Below are 20435 nucleotides of genomic sequence, written 5' to 3' on the forward strand. Positions count from 1 at the left end.
GTGAAAGGGAAATCTGCCTTGCTAGAAACTGAGATATGTACGCAGGGCCGGACCGACTAACAGGCGTTCTAGAATTCTGCTGGGCTGGGGGCTGATTTTACTGCTGTGAGGGCTGATTTCGTTCATGGATACCTGCATGTTCTCAAAATAATTAAAGCAAAACTAATTTCGTTCAGTACACGCAGGTCCCCATCAACGAAATCAGCCCCCAGCTCAGCAGCATTCTGAAATGCCCGGTAGTCAGTCCGGCCCTGTATGATATTTAGGCGAGGGCTGCGGAGCCGCCTCAGAGAGCCAGCATTCCCGACGGATGCTAGCCACGCCCCCCAGCCACTTACAAATTTGAAGCCCACCCCTTTATCGTCCATGGAGAACAGAACTGTAGAAAATATTGTTGACTATGATTCAGAGTTTATTTCCAAGACTCTTTCTGTTACTTTCTCCTGTTCTTTTCTAGACTGCAGTTACAGGATAGGGTCTAATGCTATGATGCATTTATATAGTTCAGAAACAACAATCGTGTAGATTGAAGTGTCGCTCATCAGTACATGAATATATCTGAACCTTCTTTCACCTTGTCTTCTCATATGATCTCCTTTCACCAGACAAGGGAAGGCCGCTGTACTTCTCCTCCCACCTCAAGCCTTACATCTGCCTATGCAATACACTGTAACAATATCTCTCAATCCATGATAGGAGTGTAAGTTTCCTTTGGACCACTCTCGCCTTTCTAGTTTGCCAGATTAACATTATACGTGCTATATAAGTTGTCCCACATCTCTGTATAACAGTGAGCCTGTTTGGGGTTTGGCACTCTTTTGTGATAACTGACATTGGAGCAGGCCAACCAAGCAAAATGCTCTCTTTGCTGGTTACATTTATCTCCAAATGCCTGCAAAGGAACTGTTCTGTGGTGTTAAAGCACAAAATCTCCCCAGTGTTTTTTTCTGTTTTGCTTTGGCTTCCCTCATTCCAAAAGTGATTGACAAAAAGGAGCCAGACAGTTGGGTGCAAACATGACGGCTTGTGAAGAAGCTGATGGAGCACGGTGGGAGAATGAAGCCGTTTCTTCGCTCCATCTATAATGAAGAGTCTTTCCCTCCCGCCTCACTGCCTATTTATGGTGAAGGGATGGAGGTGCTAATGACCACTGTTAATTACTCCTTGTGTTTGGGGCCCATAACTCCATGGAGGCCAAATAACAGCAATTATTGCCCATAGATGAAGACAATAATGCTTAATTCTTACCTCCTTCATTGTGTCTAAAAGTTGCAGCTCTCCAGGGCCTTGCTTAAGAGCTCTGTCAACTTTGGTGCTCAAATTTTTCGAAACAATTTCAAAAACCGTACAAAAAATTCATGAGCCTCTGTGAAGCAGACTCCGAGTCTTGAGTTAAGTCTCCACATCACTTGAGTCTGCTTCTTAATTTTAAAGCCTGAAGTAGATCCTAAAAGCTTCTAAATAATTCAGCAATCTCATGTTTCTTGGTTCTATTTACTGTGTCTCCTTAATAGTTTTAACATGTTCGTTTTGTGTGGGGCTGGGGGAGGGTAAGTATCAGACATTTGTGCCCGGCAGGATAAAATCAATATATCTAATAGCAAAAAGTGTATGAACTTACTGGTTGGTGTTTCATTGGGGTGGATAGTCTCTTGATTTTCTTCTCTGATCTGTGTAATTGTTGTTTGTATTCTTTAAAAGGGTTTTAATTAAAAAGTATTTTTAGTAATGTATCTGTAATGGAAATGTAACATGTTAATTTCAGGAATATAAACATTTAATGTGATATTTCTTTTTAGAAATGTTTTGCTGATATTTAAGTACAGGATATTTATGCTGTCAATATTTTTGTAATTTCCATTATGTTAATTGTATAGCCATACATTTGATTTCTATATTTCGGTGTCCAATATTGTTGTTTAGATGATATTTTTGTTGCTGATAATTATATTGTCAATATTCTGGTACATTTAATTGTGTGTACTGAAAGTAGATATTGTCATTCTTGTTATTAAAAATATAATATTGTGTGTTCAATATTGTGACAAGCAATCCCTCCTTCCCTCTCTCTGTCTCTCTGTCTCTCTCTCTGTCTCCGTCCATGCTAAGCTAAATATAAGGCTGGTCTAAAAGATGACCTCTCATCTTCTGCCTATGCAGCTGTCCAGGCTTGACCTATCAGCGCGAACATCATTTCTTCAGCCTGAGCAACAGCATGTCATGCGCTCATTTATAATAATGTAACTGACAAAGTCGGTCCCCAATAAATGATCACTGATCTACAAGTCCACTGAAAAATCAGATATGCCAGGCATAGTTTTCTCTTTTTGCTGGCGACGAGTTTAATTCCTCCACTGGCAATGGGTTGGCTGCATATTCAACCATAGGTGTTCCACCTTATTGTATCCTCTTCTTGGCCTGGGATTTGCCATAAGCGTTTCCTCCAGTGGTGGTCCTACCAGGTGTCTTAGTAGTGTACCCCAAAGGAACAGGTCAGTTTTAAAACATTTTGTTTTACTTGTTTTTATTGCAGTTCACGTAAAATTATACAAGGAAAAAAAGGAAGGGTACACTTTAATTGTCACAATGCAGATTACTTGTAGTACAAGTTGACAAGTATTGATATAAACTTATCCGCAATTAACGCAGATTGATCCATAATCTTTCAATGTAAAAGCAGCAACAGAGGCACATGAAATAAAGACATATTAGCAAGCCCGATCCATAGGACAGGATGGCCGATCCAATAATCATAACATTCTATTTTGAAACTTCAATCATTAAGCTCAGGGTGTGGTACTAAATAGGAGCGAAGTGGCTGCCAGATATTATTGGGGCGGGCGGCAAGCGGAAGCAGGGACGAGTACACATCGCTTGTCATATCACAGTACATCATATCTCTGAGCCATGTCTTCACCAAGGGTGAGGCGGTGCCTCCTCAGTTTAGTGAGACCTTTTTTTTTAGCTAATACTAACGCAGTGGCAGTAAAGCATCTGATCCCCCGACTCAGGGGAAGTACATATCCCAGCAGGGCAAGTAACGGTGTGTGCGAAAGCTCAGACTCAATCATCTGCTCTATATGTGCAAACACCGCTTCCCAGTAGGCCAGCACAGCAGGACTGTTCCATGCTAAATGGATAAAATCAGCCTTTGCTGTCACACATCTCTGGCAGTGATCTGGCTTTGAGTGGTCCATTTTGGCGAGTAACACTGGGGTAACATAAATTCTATGCAAATACTTGAAATGCAAGAGTTTATGTTTATCATTATTGGACACCAACCTTATCTGCCCATAACAATATGCCCACATCTTGTCAGTCACAGGGTGTGCTAAATCCCTCTCCCAGCAGCGCGGGCTCCACCACTCATCATTGGTCGCAGCGATGGTGCCTATCGGTATAGTCTAGCGACTAAATGCGTGCCATCAGGCGTCGCAATAACTGTAGCCAGAGGGGGAAGTTCCATAGGTTCCCCAGTTGCAGGTCGGAGTGTGGCAGCAAGCGCGGTCCACGTTCTGTGCACCAGGAATCGGTCAAGTATGCCAACATCTCGATCCGTCGTTATATCTGCCATCGTTCGTAGTTGGCCATTCTTGAACATGCCGCCTACATTGTGTACTAGACAGCGGTGAGAGCACGCTGTGTCAATGTTTCAGTCGTGGGCGCTATCCAGAGATTATTTAAAATTGCTAAGTGTGGTGTATACAGGTACTCAACCCCCAGGTACCTATGCCGGCGCTCCCAGGACCAACTCGGGGTCTGCAGAGTATGAATTTCAGCCGGAGTTCTCCTAAGTCTCCGCGGAAGGATGGAGGGGAGTGGGTAAGGAATGGCCTGGGTGTGCACAGGTTTCAGGAATTGGAGGCAAGCATCCGGGTGATAACAAAAGTAGGCGTAATGTGCCTGCGCTAATAAATAATAGAGGTAGAAATCAGGTACCCCAAACCCTCCCGTCTGGAAGGGCTGCATAAGTGTATTCCAGCCCATTTGCGGCTGTCTCCTAACCCATAACAATCGAGTCAGAATCCCTCTAAGGGTTTTAAAAAAGGTTACAGTAAGGGGGATGGGACGTTTTTCAAAAAGTTACAAAAACCTGAGCAGCACGACCATCTTAACAATGGCAAGGCGTCCCACCATTGATAGAGGCAATGCAATCCAGCAATCTATCTGCCCATAGAGTTTATCTATAGCCAGACCATAATTTAACTGCACTTCTTCCGAACCAACGCGGTGCATAGTGCCCCCAAGGTATTTAGGGGGTTCATCACACCAGTGCAATGGAAACTCCAGCGTAAAAGGCGTGGTGGCAGCAGTTAACGGAAAAATGTCCGATTTTTTCCAATTGATGACTAGTCCAGAAAAGACATCTAACCCCACCACCTCCCTCATAATAGGCCGAAGATTCAGGGCAGGTTCTCAGATAAACAAAAGGATGCGGTGCGCATATAGTGCCACTAGTACGGGACCGTGGTGAAACCCTATCCCCCACTGCAGGTGTCGTTCTTGTAGTTGCCACTACAGTGGATCCATTGCAATAATAAAAAGTAAAGGTGATAGCGGACATCCCTGCCGGGTGCCCCTCGACAGTGCAAATCTACCAGCAGCACCCCGTTTATCTGTAGTTGTGCAACTGGGTTAGTGTACAGAAGGCGGACTAGGGACCGAAAATTTTGAGGGAAGCCAAGTTTACTCAGTGCCGCATGCAAGAAATCCCACTCCAAAGAATCGAATGCTTTTTCGGCATCTAATAAAATCGCTGCGGCAGGGAGCTTGGGATAAATCTGGTTAATGATTGAGAACAATGTACGTAGTCGATTCACTGATGTTGACCTGTTAGGCATAAACCTGATGAAAGGGAGATATAATTGCCCGATTATGAGTGAGATGCTCGTGGCCAACACCTTGGCCAATATTTTATAGTCCTGGTTTAGAAGGGGCAGCAGCCGATACAAGGCACAGCTGTTGGCTGGTTCACCCGGTTTTAATAGTAAAGCTACTATTGCCTTGCGCATTGTGGGAGGGAGTTCACCTGAGTCCAGCGCCTCCGTGTAAACCTCCAGTAACTGCGGGACAAGCTGCTCCTTGTAAGCCTTATAAAATGCCCCAGTGAGGCCATCCGTGCCATGGGTCCGCAAGCCCTCCAGGCCATCTATGGCGTCAATAATTTAATCTGCGCTAATAGGTGAGGCCAGGAAGTCTCATTGTCCTCTCTCAATCCACACCATTGCTATTTTGTTGAGATATTCCGTCAACGATTCACCAGCTGGTGGTGAACACATGGTATATAAGCAAGTCTTATAGGATAAAAAGAAAGCTTGAATGTCAGCACCGTCCGTAATATGGGCGTCATTTGTCTCTTGTAGCCGCATAATATATGTAGCATGGTGCCTCGGGGTAAGTATGCGCCAGAGTGCTCCCTGGCCTCGCTCTCTCACCATATACCTGGGCACGGACATACTTCCCCAAGAAAGACGTCTCCCGCCGTGCCAATTCCTGGAACTCACTCAGTAGTGTGGCGCGCCGATGCAGCTGAGCTGGACCCGCACCTGTCAATGCCTGTGCATCTAACTCCCGCAACTCCCGCTCAGTGACCTCCAGCTCTCTGGGAATTGTTTGGAGCACCCCAGACTGTTTGGCAATGCATATGCCTCTAATGTAGACCTTAAAGGCCTCCCATAGGGTGGCATAATGGGGCACCTACCCGGTATTTATTTGAAAGTACTCCACAATTGCGTCCTGTACTTCACTTCTAAAGACAGTATCAAGAAGTGCCTCAGCAGGGAAGCGCCGGGCCATGGATGGACGTACAATAGCAGGCAAGACTAGTGTGAAAAGGACAGGTGAATGATCAGAGAGAGTGAATGGCAGGTAGTCCACCTCCCTTGTGTTGATAAGCAAATCAGAGGTAATGTACCAATAATCTATGCAGGACCAGCTACCATGTGGCTATGAATAGAAGAAAAACCCCTGACCAGCCGAGTACTGGTGCCGCCAGGCATCCGCCAGCAAGTGTGCATTTATTAGCGCCTGTAGCTCCCTCACTGAGACTTTTTTAGCTTGGTGCCCAGCGCCAGTAGTGTCCGTCCTGGGCTGAAAAGTAACATTAAAGCCACCGCCAAGTATATTAGAGTCTACTGGTATGGCAGTGACAAGGGTAAAGATATTGGCAAAGAAGCTTCGAGCATCCACATTAGGAGCATAAACATTCACAAAGACCAATCGCTGCGCGTCTATGGATCCTATCACCAGGAGATAGTGGCCCTCCGGGTCCTCAACCACACTCTGAACAGTGAACTGTAGTGTTTTACTCATCAATATGCAGACTCCCCGGGAATAAGTGCTATGCCCCGCAAAGAGTCGATTGTTCCCCATGCAGCCACAAATCTATTGCTAGAGTTAGAGGAGCATAATGGGTCTTCTGCAGCATTGTAACATGTACGTTATGTCTGGTCAAATACGCAAGCACTTGTCGACCCTTATGCAGGGGGTTGAGAACCCTCTGACGTTCCATGTCATGCACCGCAATTCAAATCCTCCAGGTCCTCCCTGCACCTGTTACTTCAGACATACTCCTATGTGTCTCAATGAAACAGTACGCTTATGATTGGATAGCCAAATGTTAATAGTGTTCATGACCTTTGTACAAATAAAGAAGATAAAAAAGATCAACCGGGACTGACACCCACCCACCCCACACCTGCATCGGATACCCACCAAACCTGTATCCAGTGAATCCCAAGACATGTCAATACAACAGAACAAGCAAACCAAAGAAATAAACCCAGCACAGAGTGCGATTTGTGGGAGATCTCCCAAGGGGTCTTCCCTTAGGCATACACAACAACCATTACGTGAGGCCCCTCCTCTAGTTCTACCCACTGTGCACCATGGCCCTAGGCTAAATTTACATAACAGATTTGCCCCATTATCAGGGATGGAGAGGTGCGATTGACTGGGGGCACCCATGAGCACTGAAGTAAGAGAGGGTTCTGTTGCTGTTTCCATCATATGGCAGCCACATAAGCTGGTGATTGAATCCACGGGACATTCAGGTGTAGATGTGTATAACGATGTGGGTGAGGATAGTTTAGTTGGCTCACAGCCCCTACAATTTCAAACTCTAGCGATTGACGCTATGGAGGTGTATAGCACACTTAATAAGAACCTCATATCATGGAATATGGCAGGTTTAGCGAACAAATTTAAAGACCCGTTATGGATTAAATTTGTGAGACAATTCCTTGTCATCAACCTCCAGAAAACTTGGTCGACAGACTGTGATTTTGTTTGGAGGGTTATCGGCCTTTTTTGTGCCTGCCACACCATAAGCTTGGGGCAGACCCATGGGGGGACTAGTATCTTATATCTCTTTGACAATGGATTGCCTGAGTCAGGTTATCCCCACACCTAGCCCATGCATACTGCCTATGATACTGAAGCAGGGAGACAAAAGATGGAGTTTAATCAATTTTTATAATGCAGTCATCCCCTTCAGATTCTAACAACATTGCTACCCTGGGGAGTTTCATTCATCACTCCTATAGTTCTATTCTCCACAATCTTGTGATCGCCGGAGATTTTAACATCCATTTATGTGGTAATCCCATGACTATTAAAGTTTCGGAGGTGGGGTGTCCCTGTTACAATGGGTTCCATTTTGAACAATCTAGGATGGGAGAGGCTCTGATTAATTTCTCAAACGATTTGGACTTCATGTGCACCATGTCAATCTCTGATCCTAGTCGCAACTTCACTGTCCCTACCTTTAAAGGGAGAGGGAAGGGATCATTTATTTATTTCATCCTGATGTCCTCGTCCCTGAAGTCGTCTGTTGGCAACTTCCATATTGCAGATAGTATGTATAGTGCTCACAATCCCATACACATGCAACTGCAGGGTCCTTTGGTAGCCCGGATTGGAGGCTAAGGGCTAGCGATAATAGACGTCGGCTAAAATGGTCCAAGATTTCTCCAAATACCTTTCATCGGAAGGTTAGAGAACTGTGCAACATTGAGGTGGGACTATGTCTGGATGCTAGCTCCCCACCAAGTGAGGTAATCAAGGCATATGCTTCCATCGTAAGTAAAGTGGGAAAACTTTTAAGCACCGCGGGAGGCAGAGCAGGGCTGCACGGGCCAAGATGGTTTGATGCTGCTTGTTCTAAGGCCGCTAAAAAGCTCAGGGAGTCTTTATCTGTAATCCCCCAAATCATTTCCCTAGTGCGAGCCTGTAGAAAGGACTATAGGGATTGCCTGACAAAGAGGGAAGGAGAACTTAAGGATGAGGCTTGGAAGGCACTGATAGACTCCTGCATGTTAAAGATTAGCTCAAGGTTCTGGAGCATTGTTATTGGTCCACTCTTTGACAAAACTACGACAAGGGCTCTTGACTCCCATATAACAGAGGAGGAATGGGTACTCCACTTCACCTTTATGTTTGGATGCCCTATCGAGCACCCATTAACGCTAGTCATATCAGTAATTTTCCTACGGTTACGTTCAAAATGGGCGAGGTAATGGAAGGTATCCTTCGCCTAACGAGTAATAAAGCCTCGGGCCCGGACGGTGTTCCCCTGGATCTTTTTAAATCAGACCCCTCTTTTTGGGCACCCATCCTGATCGCTGTGCTTAACGCAGCTGCGAAGCATGGATGTCCTGAGTCCTGGGCGACCTCGACCATTGTCCCTGTTTTCAAGAAGGGGGATCGGAGTAGCACTAAGTGCTACAAGCCGATATCCCTTCTCGATTCAGTGGTTAAGGTTGTCGGACACGTAATTCTGGACAGATTGTCAAGCTGGGCAGAGGAGTGTGATATCTTCTCCGACGTCCAGTATGGTTTTCGCCCAGGTAGGTCAACTGTGTCACAGTGCCTTAATCTCTCCTTAATATTAAGTAAATATACAGTTGCTCGTTCGGGCACTGTTTATCTTGCTTTCATGGACTTGTCTTCAGCTTTTAACTATGTTAACAGAGCCAAGCTGTGGCAGTCCATGAGGGCAAGGGGGGTGGATGACAGCCTTTTGTTATGCAGGTGGGCCCAAGACCAAAGAAGATTTTTCAGTTCAGGGTCGGTTCTGCTCTTATTCCTCGCACTAGTGCTATTTCATATTTGGGAGTCCATTTGGATGATAAGTTAAATTGGGGACCTCAAATCAGCAAAAATAGGGGAGCCATGGAGAGGGCCAATGCGGCAATTTTTAACTTCTCCTCCAAGATAGGGAGAAGACCAATAGGCGCAACACTGAAGTTGTATCATGCTAAAAGTGTGGCATCTGCAAGTTATGAGAGTGAAATCTGGGGCCATAACAATGTTAACATTCACCGATAGCAGAGAATAAATTCCTAAAGCGTCTGCTTATGGACCCTTAAAGCCTCTCTAATATGGTGGATCACGAGGAATAGGGTGTTCAGTATCTGTATGACACTTTAGCATTGGGCCCCATAGTATTCTGGTTAAAATGCTGGCTAAACAAGGAGCTATCCCTTACACACAATATAATACGTGAATGTATGTACCTAGATAAGGCTTCCAGAATTTCGTGGCTCAGATACATTAGACATAATTTTGAAGGGATAGGGCGTGCAGAATTATTCCATAAGCCTGAAAAAATTACCAGGATGGATGTGGAGCTTGTTAAGGCTTCCTACCTGGCATCAAAAAAATTGGACAGGGATGAGCAGGAATTAAAAAAAGAAAGTGTCCGTAGAAACATAATGCTCAAAACAACCCCATTAGCAGAGGGTAGCATGCGTCCCGAAATACTTACTGTGATGACTGATGAGAGACATAATGAGAGTCCCGAAATGTGAAATGAAATAATGACAATTAGCACGCAATTGACCTGTTGCTCAATGCATAATTTGTGTATAATAAAAAGGCGTGTGTGAACTGAGAATAAGCACGCAATTGAACTGTTGCTCAATGCATAATTTAAAACGTGTGTATTACGACAGAACACGCGGATAAATTGACAGATTGTGCTACGTGTGTAAACAGACAAATTCACATGGCAGCATGAGCACAGAAATTCACACGGCAGCATGAGCACGCAATTAATAGAGAGTAAGGATGGATTCTATTATGCGATGTTCGCGTAGAACTGGGTGTCACTTACAGAGTGACGTGTATTTATGACACAACAAATGTGATGGATGGGTGGATTGATGGCTGCATGATGGATGGGTGAATGTATTGGTGGCTGGCTGGTGGATGCATGATGGATGGATGGACGTGTGGATGAATGGATGCATGATGGATGGGTGCATGGATTGCTGGCTGGGTAGTGGATGCCTGATGGATGGGAGGCTGGATGGTGGATGCATGATGGATGGGTGGATGGATGAATGAGTGGCTGGGTGGGTGGATGAATGGATGCATGGTGGATGGGTGCATGGATTGCTGGCTGGGTGGTGGATGGTGGATGCCTGATGGATGGGAGGCTGGGTGGTGGATGCCTGATGGATGGGAGGCTGGGTGGTGGATACATGATAGATGGAAAGATGGCGGGATGAGTGGCTGGGTGGGTGGATGAATGGATGCATGATGGATGGTACATGGATTGCTGGCTGGGTGGTGGATGCCTGATGGATGGGAGGCTGGGTGGTATATTGCATTATGGATGGGTGGATGGATGAGTGGGTGGGAGGGTGGATGGATGGATGGGTGGCCGCATGATGGATGGGTGGCTGGGGGTGGGTGCTGATGGATGGTGGATGGATGGGTGGATGGGTGGATGGGTGGATGGGTGGATGGATGAGTGACTGGGTGGTGGATACATGATGAATGGGTGGATGGATGGGTGGCCATTGAGTTGGGTAACAACAAACATCTGTTACTCATCTCCAAGATACGGTATATTGATGATTGGAGCAGGCAGTGTTTTTCCTGCTCCGGTGTGTATGCTGCACCAGACATGGTGGCACTGTGTGACCCAGTGCTTTGTGTGGCACTGGCCTGCTGGTGGTTGTGGGCCGGGCAGCGGGTGCAGGATGCTTTTCCTTATATAGCCAGACATGAACACCGTCCAAGGCCACCATGAGCAGGCCTCCTGGTAGGCGCCCCAGCCTGCAGTGGGTTCTGTTGCTGTTTCCATCATATCGCAGCCACATAAGCTGGTGATTGAATCAGGTGTAGATGTGTGTAACGATGTGGGTGAGGATAGTTTAGTTGGCTCACAGCCCCCCATAATTTCAAACTCTAGCGATTGACGCTATGGAGGTGTATAGCACACTTAATAAGAACCTCATATCATGGAATATAGCAGGTTTAGCGAACAAATTTAAAGACCCGGTATGGATTAAATTTGTGAGACAATTTCTTGTCATCAACCTCCAGGAAACTTGTTCGACAGACTGTGATCTTTATTTGGAGGATTATCGGGCCTTTTTTATGCCTGCCACACCATAAGCTCGAGGCAGACTCATGGGGGGACTAGTATCTTATATCTCTTTGACAGTGGGTGAAAGAGATAAGATAATGCGCAGGGGGGGTTAATAGTGAAGAACGAGGCTGGTATCATTTTCCATCTGACAGGCCCTGCAGAAAAACAAAAGGTGACAAGAAAATGCAGAATGGGGACTGGTGGGCGTGGGAGATGGAGAGATTAGAGCAGGACAGGTGGGGGCAGTGGAGAGAGAAACGCGTTGTTACGGCGTGCGATTTCAGGGTCTGCGATGTAATGTTCTGCCCAATAGAAAGCAACGCATTGGCGTTGCTACAGCTCTCGGTGTAATAGTTGACGAGGTAATGTACTATGCTGGGTAAAAGACGAGTAGTAAACGCACGCGATGTGCTAACCAAAGTAAAATGACATTTATTTGGATCATTTTCATTTTTAGGGAGTTGTAATTCCTTGAATGTGAAAAATAAACTTGTAACTTACCAAAGGCGATAATTATATCGAAACATTCTTTTTAAAATTAAACATCAAAAAAGCTATGAAATCTTTGTTGAAAGAATTTATTAGAACCAGTTTAATACAAGTCAGTTAAAAAAAAGCTTTAGCCCAGAATGTCTAGAAACATGCTTAGAGATTCTAACTTATCTAGAATTAACTAAGAATAGCAAAAAAACTGGTTGTCATAAATATCTCCTTTCTGCTTTTCACTGTTCAGCTAGAGATACAGAGCAAAATTAAGAAAAGCAATGTTTTGTTTTTCTTTCAAAAGCTATCTCAATTATGCCCTCTGATCTGTCCTGCCTTTCCTCTGGCTGCTGGCTGCAGGCTTTGTGACATCAAAACTCAACTGTGATATGTTAAGACAGTTGAGTTTTGGCATCATTTCCTTATGAGATCTGTAACCCACTTTAGCTATGTCGCAGCAGTGAATTAAATTTGGAACCCAACATTCACTCTAATGGGTCTGTGAGAGCCATATATAACAAAGAAGTTAGAGACAGGTTTTTACACAGGGACTGAAGAATCCCATGTATTATATAGATAGATAGCTCAAAATCTTCATCAGATGCTGTCCACTGCGATGCGCCTGATTGCAGGGTGTTGCCAGCAACACAGGGCTGGCTAACCATTGAACATAGCCAAAATCTGTTTTGTAAAATTTAAAAAACCTGCTGCCAGCACTCCACCGTCTTGTTTAAAGCATTTATTTATTAAGATATATTGATATAAATGTCCGTTACCTCCAGCAAGTCCCACACAGTGGGTTTGCTGAGAGGTTTTCAGTGTCCACGCCCCCTTTCTCCACCACTCTGCAAAAGCTCTTTCTGGCGCACTACTAGTTGGGGGATGAAGTCCCCTTGGCTCTAAGGGTGCTTGGCAGCCAACTAGCCCTCCTGTTATCTCCAGTAAGACCCACACAGCTGGATTGCAGAGAGGTCATCAGAGGCCATGCCCCCTTTCTCCACTACTCTGCAAACGCACCTCCTGGCACATCGTTGTTTGGGGGAAGAAGTCTGCGTTAGTCCTGAGGAACCTTATCCTCCCACCAGCAGTGTGCAGAGAGGCGTATTTACAGAGTGGTGGATAAAGGCAGCGTGACCTCTGACCACCTCTCAGCAATCCCACTGTGTGGGGCTTACTGGAGGTCTTGTTGGTCCCTAAGGACCCTCAGCAGTGAAGAGGACTTCATCACCCAACCAGCAGCGCTCCCGAAGGTGTGTTTTGCAGAGTGGTGGAGAAAGGAGGCGGGGCCTCTGGCAAGTTGCAGTTTTTTATTTTTTTTCTAATTTTTATGAAGGTGGGCCGCATGGCCCACGTTCCCTAGACCATTTTGGGCCCAGGGCACCCCACCCCATGGGGCATGTCCGTTTATAAAATATTATTAAAAGAGGAAGGGGGCTATGTGACACCCCTCCTGACCCAATTTCGGTGTGGAGGACCCCAACTCCAGGGCCTGGCCTTTAAAAAAAAATAGAGAATTGAGAGGGAGGGGGGATGAGCGACATCCCCAGGCCAATTTCGGCCCCAGGGACCCCATATCCGGGGCCCAGCCTGTAGTGTGAGCGCCCTGGTCCCATCCTCGGGCACCCACAAATTTTACATGTTATTGACTGCGGGGAGCCTGAAGGCCCCCTGCGGTCCCTGCTGGCTCCGGCGCTTTTACAAACAGAGAGCTTGCTGAAAGTGGAGCTCCTTCTGTGCTAGAGCAAACTGCAATATCCGAGGTGGGCACCCTGGGACATTGCTGGAGCCACCCTTGGGGGTGGTGGTCGCCAGAGCCATGTGCAGTTCCAAGAGGGGGACCACACGGCTCTCCATGAATGTAATTAACCCCCAGGGAGGTGGTGGTCCCAGGGGCTGCGGGGGCCACATGGCCCACTGATAGGAATTACATAGAGGTTTCCCGGGAGGTGTCAGTTCCCAGGGCTGTGTGGGATGGCTAGAGCCCCACATGCATATTTTTTAAATTTAGGACCTGGGGAGGTGGCGGTCCTCGGGGCTGGGGGTGATAAGTGCCTCCCTGCAATCATTTAATTATATAGTCCCCGGGAGGTGGCGGTCCCTGGGGCTGCAAGTGGCTGTGTATGACCCCGCATTCCTTTTCATATCTTTGCGCTGGGGAGGTGGCAGTTTATAGGGCAGCAGGGAAGCCACAATGGCTCCCTCTCATATAATAAAGTGAATACCTCAGGGAGGTGGCGGTCTGAGGTGCCTTAGGAGGGGGACCCAGAGCCTCTCCCTCCTATATTTACAAATGACCCTGGGACCTGGCCCGCCTGGGGTCTAATTTCAAATGAAGCGCTGGGGCCCATTCTTCGTTTTTCTTTTTACATTTCTGCGGGGTCGTAAATTGAAGCGACTCCCACCGAAAATGTAACAAACAAAATGCTTTTTAGGCCCATGTGGATTCCTGTGGGACCACCTCAAGAGGCATAGGGGGTCAGAGTGTTTCTACCCTGCCCCTTTTCTTTAAAACAAATCTTTTTCTAAGTCCTACCGAGTCACAAGATGGCTGCTAACACTTCCTGGTTTGAAGTGTTGGCAGCCAATAAGATCTCAGCACGAGATCGGAAGGGGTCCCAGATCCACTGCGTCCCTATATATACAACTAAATTTCTATAACACTACCGAACGGATTTCCACAAATCACAAAAACCAACATCTACCTTCCTGCCAAATTTGATGTATTCTGTTCAGCTGTCTAGAGATCCTATGGGAATTAAATGAGGAAAATTTCTCGGCCCTGCTTGACGAATCACCCTAAAAGCGTTGTATTAGTTTTGAAAATGTTGTGCAGCTTTGTCAAGTGGCGCCAAAGTTATTGGCAAAACAAAAAATGCTTTTCCTATGGAAACTAGGTCCTAACTATAACTACCTACTTGCGTTATACATAATATGTAGATCTAGATGTAGATATATAGCTATAGCTATATAGATATAGATATATTACCTACTGGTGCCCACCAGTAGGTATTGAGAGTTAGTATGTAGTTTCCATAGGAAGAACATTAATTTCATTTGCCAATAACTTTGGGTTTGCGACCCTTCCCGATCATGTACTGAGATCTGATTGACTGCCAACACTTCAAACCAAGAAGTGTTGGCAGCCATCTTGTGACTCGGCTTGAGTAGAGTCACAGACATTTTTGTTTAAAAACACCCGGATCCCTTTTGCGTCTTGGAGGTTCCCCACAGGATTGCAGCAGGGCCCAAAAAAAAGCATTGAAAAAACATATTCGGTGGGATCATCGGATTGCCCCCTCCCCAAAATGAAACACATGCTCCCACATGTCATTAGTTAATGGCCCCGGGTGTGCCAGGTCCTGGGGGCCTTGTGCTAATAAGCAGTGGGGGGCACGTGAGCCCCTTCTGAGGCTACTTATTGCCCACGGAACCACCACCTCTCGAGCGCTTATTTCTTAATCAATGGGAGACCTTCCGAACCCCCCAGGCAACAGGGACAACCACCTCCCCGGGGTCAGATGCAAAACTTAAATCAGGGGGGGCCTCTTGGACCCTTGGTACCCAAAGCCCACCACCTCCCGTGGCTTGTCTGAAAAAAATGCAGGGGTTGCCTGCTATAACATGAAACGACACACCTGGGCACGGGGACTTACATCTGAAGCAGGCACATCAATTCTAAACAATCAACATGATAGCATTAGTTAGTCAAAGACAAATCTTAGAACAATGTGTATTTACTTTGTTTATTGTTTCATATTTTATTTTTTTGAATACAAAAATATAACACAATTCTGTCCTGATACTTTTTTATAAATGTTTTTTTTCAAAAATATACATATTTATTGCAATCTGATATACAGTTGTCAAAATTCATTAACAGTTGTCATATTTCATATGTCATTTTTCATATCATTGTTGCAATATAAAACATTTCTACAGTTTCAATGGCCAGATATTCAATGTTTTAAAACAAAAGATCATGTTGTTGATATGCAGAGAATGGCGGCATGTTGACAAACTATGCACATTTCGGCATGGGCCTTCGTCAGGACTGCGTCACAGTGGTTACTGAATGAAAATAGACAACAGTAATATCTAGAATTAATATGCCTGCTCGGATATGTGCGATATTTAACTAGGATAACAGGTAACACGTGATATATCACATAATTAAAAACCATTGTGTATCATGTTGAGGCAGTGCTCAGAAAGTAGAATCAGTGTTCAGAGCATTAAGACAGTGCCCAAAAAGAGGCCCATAGAAACCACCAGATGTTGTGAAAGATGCAGGTATAGTAAAGCTTGATCATTCAGGAGGCATTACACGCATGTCTCGGAGGTGACAAAAGGAATTGTGACGACGTAGAGATAGCATGGATAGAGTGCAGAATGCCCTAGAACCTGGCTCAAGACCAACCTAGTTAGTTTAAAGTGAAACGGGGTTGCCTGCTATGCAACTACTGTGCCCTGGGGATCACCACCTCCCCAAGGCAAAATCTGAATTTAATGCAGGGGGCCCAAGCTGCCTCCCGCAGCCCCATGGATCACCAACTCCCTAGGTCTAAAATGAAATGAATGCTTGGGGCCGGTAGGGCAGCCCCACAGCCTCGGGGACTGCCACTGCCCCAGGGCAACTCTTTAAAATGAAAGTGGGGGGCTGCACGCTCCCCCGCAGCCTTGAATGCCACCACCTCCCTCAGACTCTGTTGTATACGTGGCCCTGAGAACCGCTTTCCCCCAGGGCCAGCTTCTGTTATGTCCCGGGATGCCCACCCCTGGGAAATAGCTGTTTGCAATGGCTTGAAAGGAGCATTACTGCGCCTGCCAATCTATGAAAAACTGTGCTCACTTTCAGCAAGTGAGAGCACTGAAAATGCTCTTGCTTGCGCAAAGTGGAGCACAATTGCGTTTACACACAGGGAGCTGCATGTTAGCAGCTCCCTATGTGTAAAAGCAAGCTGGCTCCAGCAAGAGGCGGGGAACCGGCGAAGACGGTATGGCACCCAAAATTGAACTTGGCTTGGGGAGTGGGGCCAAACAGCCCCCCTGCCCCATTGAAAAAAGGAATGGCCCTGGGGGATGGGGTCCCTGCGACTGAAAATGGCCCAGGGGAGCCACCCGGCCCACTCTCCAATATATATATATTTTTTTTTATGAAAACCAAAGCACATGCAAGTCGCCAGAGGACCCGTCTCCTTTGTCTACCACTCTGCAAATGCACCTTCTGGTGCACAACTAGTTGGGGAAGGAAATTTCTTTGGTTGCAGAGGGACCTTGAGGGCCAACAAGACCACCTGTTACCTCCAGTAAGTCCCATAGAGCGTGATTGCAGAGAGGACGCTGGAGGCCATTGCTCCATTCTCCACCACTCTGCAAACGCACCTCTGGCTCAGTACTGGTTGGTGGATAAAGGATGCTAAGGGTTCTTGGGAGCCCAAAATCCCTCCTGTTACCTTCAGTAAGTCTGATACTGCAGGATTCCTGAGAGCTGGTTGGAAGCCCAACCCCCTTTCTCCACCACTCTGCAAATGCCACTACTAGTTAAACAAGCACTGGTACATGCATTAGGTTTCGCCTGTGGGATTAATAATAAGTTAAAAGGTGTGGGAGAAGTGTATTAGTGCAGGAAGAATGGTGCAAGTGCCTTTCTCTGCATTTGAAGTAATATTTGAAATACAGAAATGGGATCAAACAAGTAAGCTGAGTTAGTTAGAGGGTAGTACCAGCCAAAAGTACTGTGAGGATTGGTCTGTATAAGGCTAAATAAGTACTTCATAAGAGAGGTCACAGTTGTAAACTGACAGCGTGAACACTGTACGAGTGGTCATATGCAGAGAAAATGAAGTAGCTGAAACAGAAATTGGCAGTGTACAGATGTGAACACAAACATGTGACGAGCTCAAATTTTAGGGGGTGAAACAGGGAGAATTGCATACGTCATTAGAATGGGGGGATTCTAATAGAGTGTTAATTACAGCAGAGAAAATGAGCAAAACCAGTATTTCACCAAAGCTAACCTCAGAAGCAATTGGAGCATAAGCGCAGAACATGTTCAACAAGCTGTAACAAGAAATAGTAGTATGGTGTAAATTTCGCTATACTACAGCGAAACCAGCTAATGTAAAATAAATCAAAATGCAAAATATGAGGAAGCCAAGTCACTGCCATAGATATACCTGTGAAGTCAAAGTAGGTCAGAAAGTCAGGTCGAGTCACTACGTTCTGCAAACACCCAGAAGTATTTAAAGACTGGGAAGGATTGAACAGCTGCTAAGTCGCAGCGAGCATGGGTGCCATCTTAAAAAGGTGTACAGAGTTTCTAACATATCAAGGTGAATCAGCAGCAATACAGAAAAACTGTATGCCAAATGCTATCAGGGCATATAATGAAAAAGGAGTGAACCTGTTATTTAGCAAATCAAAATAGGTACCAAAAAAAAGGGTATAAAACAAAGTGAAAAAATATTAACAAAATTAAGTTGGTTGGACAGTGGTATAAACTGTATGAACCACCTTTTATCTTAGTGGAACGTGCTAATATACTACTTGGTGCAATGCAGCCCTACAAATATAGCAGCCAGTTTACAAAGGTTAAGGACCCTGTGCACTCAAGCACGCTCCTAGAGTAGTGTAGTCTCCCAATTTCTAATTAGCACGACTGCTGCCTGGCTCCAAGATGGCAGCAGTTTCACAAGGTCCGACACGGGAATGGATCGAGATGGTTGTTATTAAAGTGGTGCATGGGAAGAAGGAAAAGGGAGGAGAGCAACATGAGGGACAGAGAAAGCCATGCACTTGGTATAAAGTGAAAAACAAGCACTGTGCAGGCAAAAGTTTTGAAAAAAGTCCCTCAAAGCATATTAAAACAGTACTTTGGTCCCAAAATGCTGATAAAAAAAGCACAGGAGAAGAAAAACTGAAAACAGTATGCTACAGCCAACAGAAACAGAGCAAAAACAAGTGGCAAGCACAGGAACCAATGCAAAGCAAGGGGGCTTTAAAAAACCCAAAGATTACAGGGACGTTGTAGTTAGGAAATAGAATCTGAAAAACCTTAGAAATTTACTTAAAAGCTAACTATTTCAGGGTTGTTATACTTAGGAAATAACATCTTAAAAACCTTAAAAATTCACAGAGAAAACAAAGGTTACAGGGACATTATAGTTAGGCTCAGATTTCACTCATACAAAACCAGTGAAATTAAGCAGTTATAGTTGTCTGAGCTAACTATAATTTAGGTCCCGGTAAGCACTGCTTACAACCTCACATATCACATCACTTGTGACATGGTCAGTGACATCACTGATGACATCTCAAATGACATTACAGATGATATCACTGATGACATCATCCAGTGAGTGCAAGTGTTTTCTAAGAGTTTATGATTGTTCATCAGTGATGTCATCAGGGATACTGTACTCACGGTGGTCCCAGCTCAGCCTTCTCATGAGGTACAGCAGTACTCCCACAGAAGTCGACACTCAAGCATCAACCCTTTGATACTGTCCTACCACAAAAGCTTCTCAGAGGAAGCTTGCACAGTACCATGGTACCTGATGAGAGGGCTACACTGGGTGTCACTGGATTACTGCTGTACCAGAATAAAACATTTAAAAAAAAGAAAGAAACATATAGTTGGCTGTGTTCCCCTAGGTGGTTGGCCTTCTGTGTGTAGATGGGAGTTCACAGGGTGTGGGTGCAGGCATTGCTGCAACCACCCGATGCACACAGCCAAAGGCTTTTCACAGCAGGTGTTTGACGGTTAATGAGATATGTTTTGATGTTTGTCATTTGAAATTGAAGCATTTTCTTTCTGTACATCAAATTTTTGATAAAAAATCTTTCCTTGGAAAACAAATCAAATAGAAGTGGATAAAAAAATAGTCCATTCAGATAGATATAGTGGTTGTCTGTTTGTAGCTCGTCAAATTGAAGAGCATAAAGTAGAAAGGAGTTAGGTGCTTTCTTGTGTTTGTATCTTTCTAAAAGTGGCATTTTGTAAATAAAAAATCAGACTTCACCATTAAAGAGGATTTATCATTTCAATTTCATAGATACCAAAACAGCTACCTGGTCCTTATAAAAAGTTAGCACGTAACCTTGGTGAAAAGGATGGCTTTCATGGGGGCATACATGGTCTACTCAAGCAGAAACCACAATCCTTGTCAGGGTGAACTTTAAAAACTTCCCTACCTGACCCCAGTCCAATTTAGGCCTAGCCTCTTTTGTGATTGCACTTTTATAAATATGGCATTTTTCTCCCCATAGCCCCTTTGTTCCTGCAGCCTGTCTTGGGTCACAAGCCTGAGTGTAACTGACAGTTAGACTTTGTGAATTCCTGAAAAAAAGTCACACAATAAAGGGATTAGGAGTGCCTGAATGGTCCATCTGTTGGCAGGTAGGGTGAAGGGGTGGAGCTGAGCACAGCCTCACTTGCAACTGAATAGGCTGTATCCTGTCTCCAAACAAGACTATAGCAAGTTTGTAAGTAGTTACTTTAGCCTCCTAGTAAGACATGAAGGTGGATCCTTATACACAATTCCGTACAAGAAGCCCACGGACACCAATGCCC

Source organism: Lissotriton helveticus, chromosome 6 (assembly GCF_964261635.1).
Source record: "Lissotriton helveticus chromosome 6, aLisHel1.1, whole genome shotgun sequence".
In the NCBI taxonomy this organism is placed as follows: domain Eukaryota; kingdom Metazoa; phylum Chordata; class Amphibia; order Caudata; family Salamandridae; genus Lissotriton; species Lissotriton helveticus.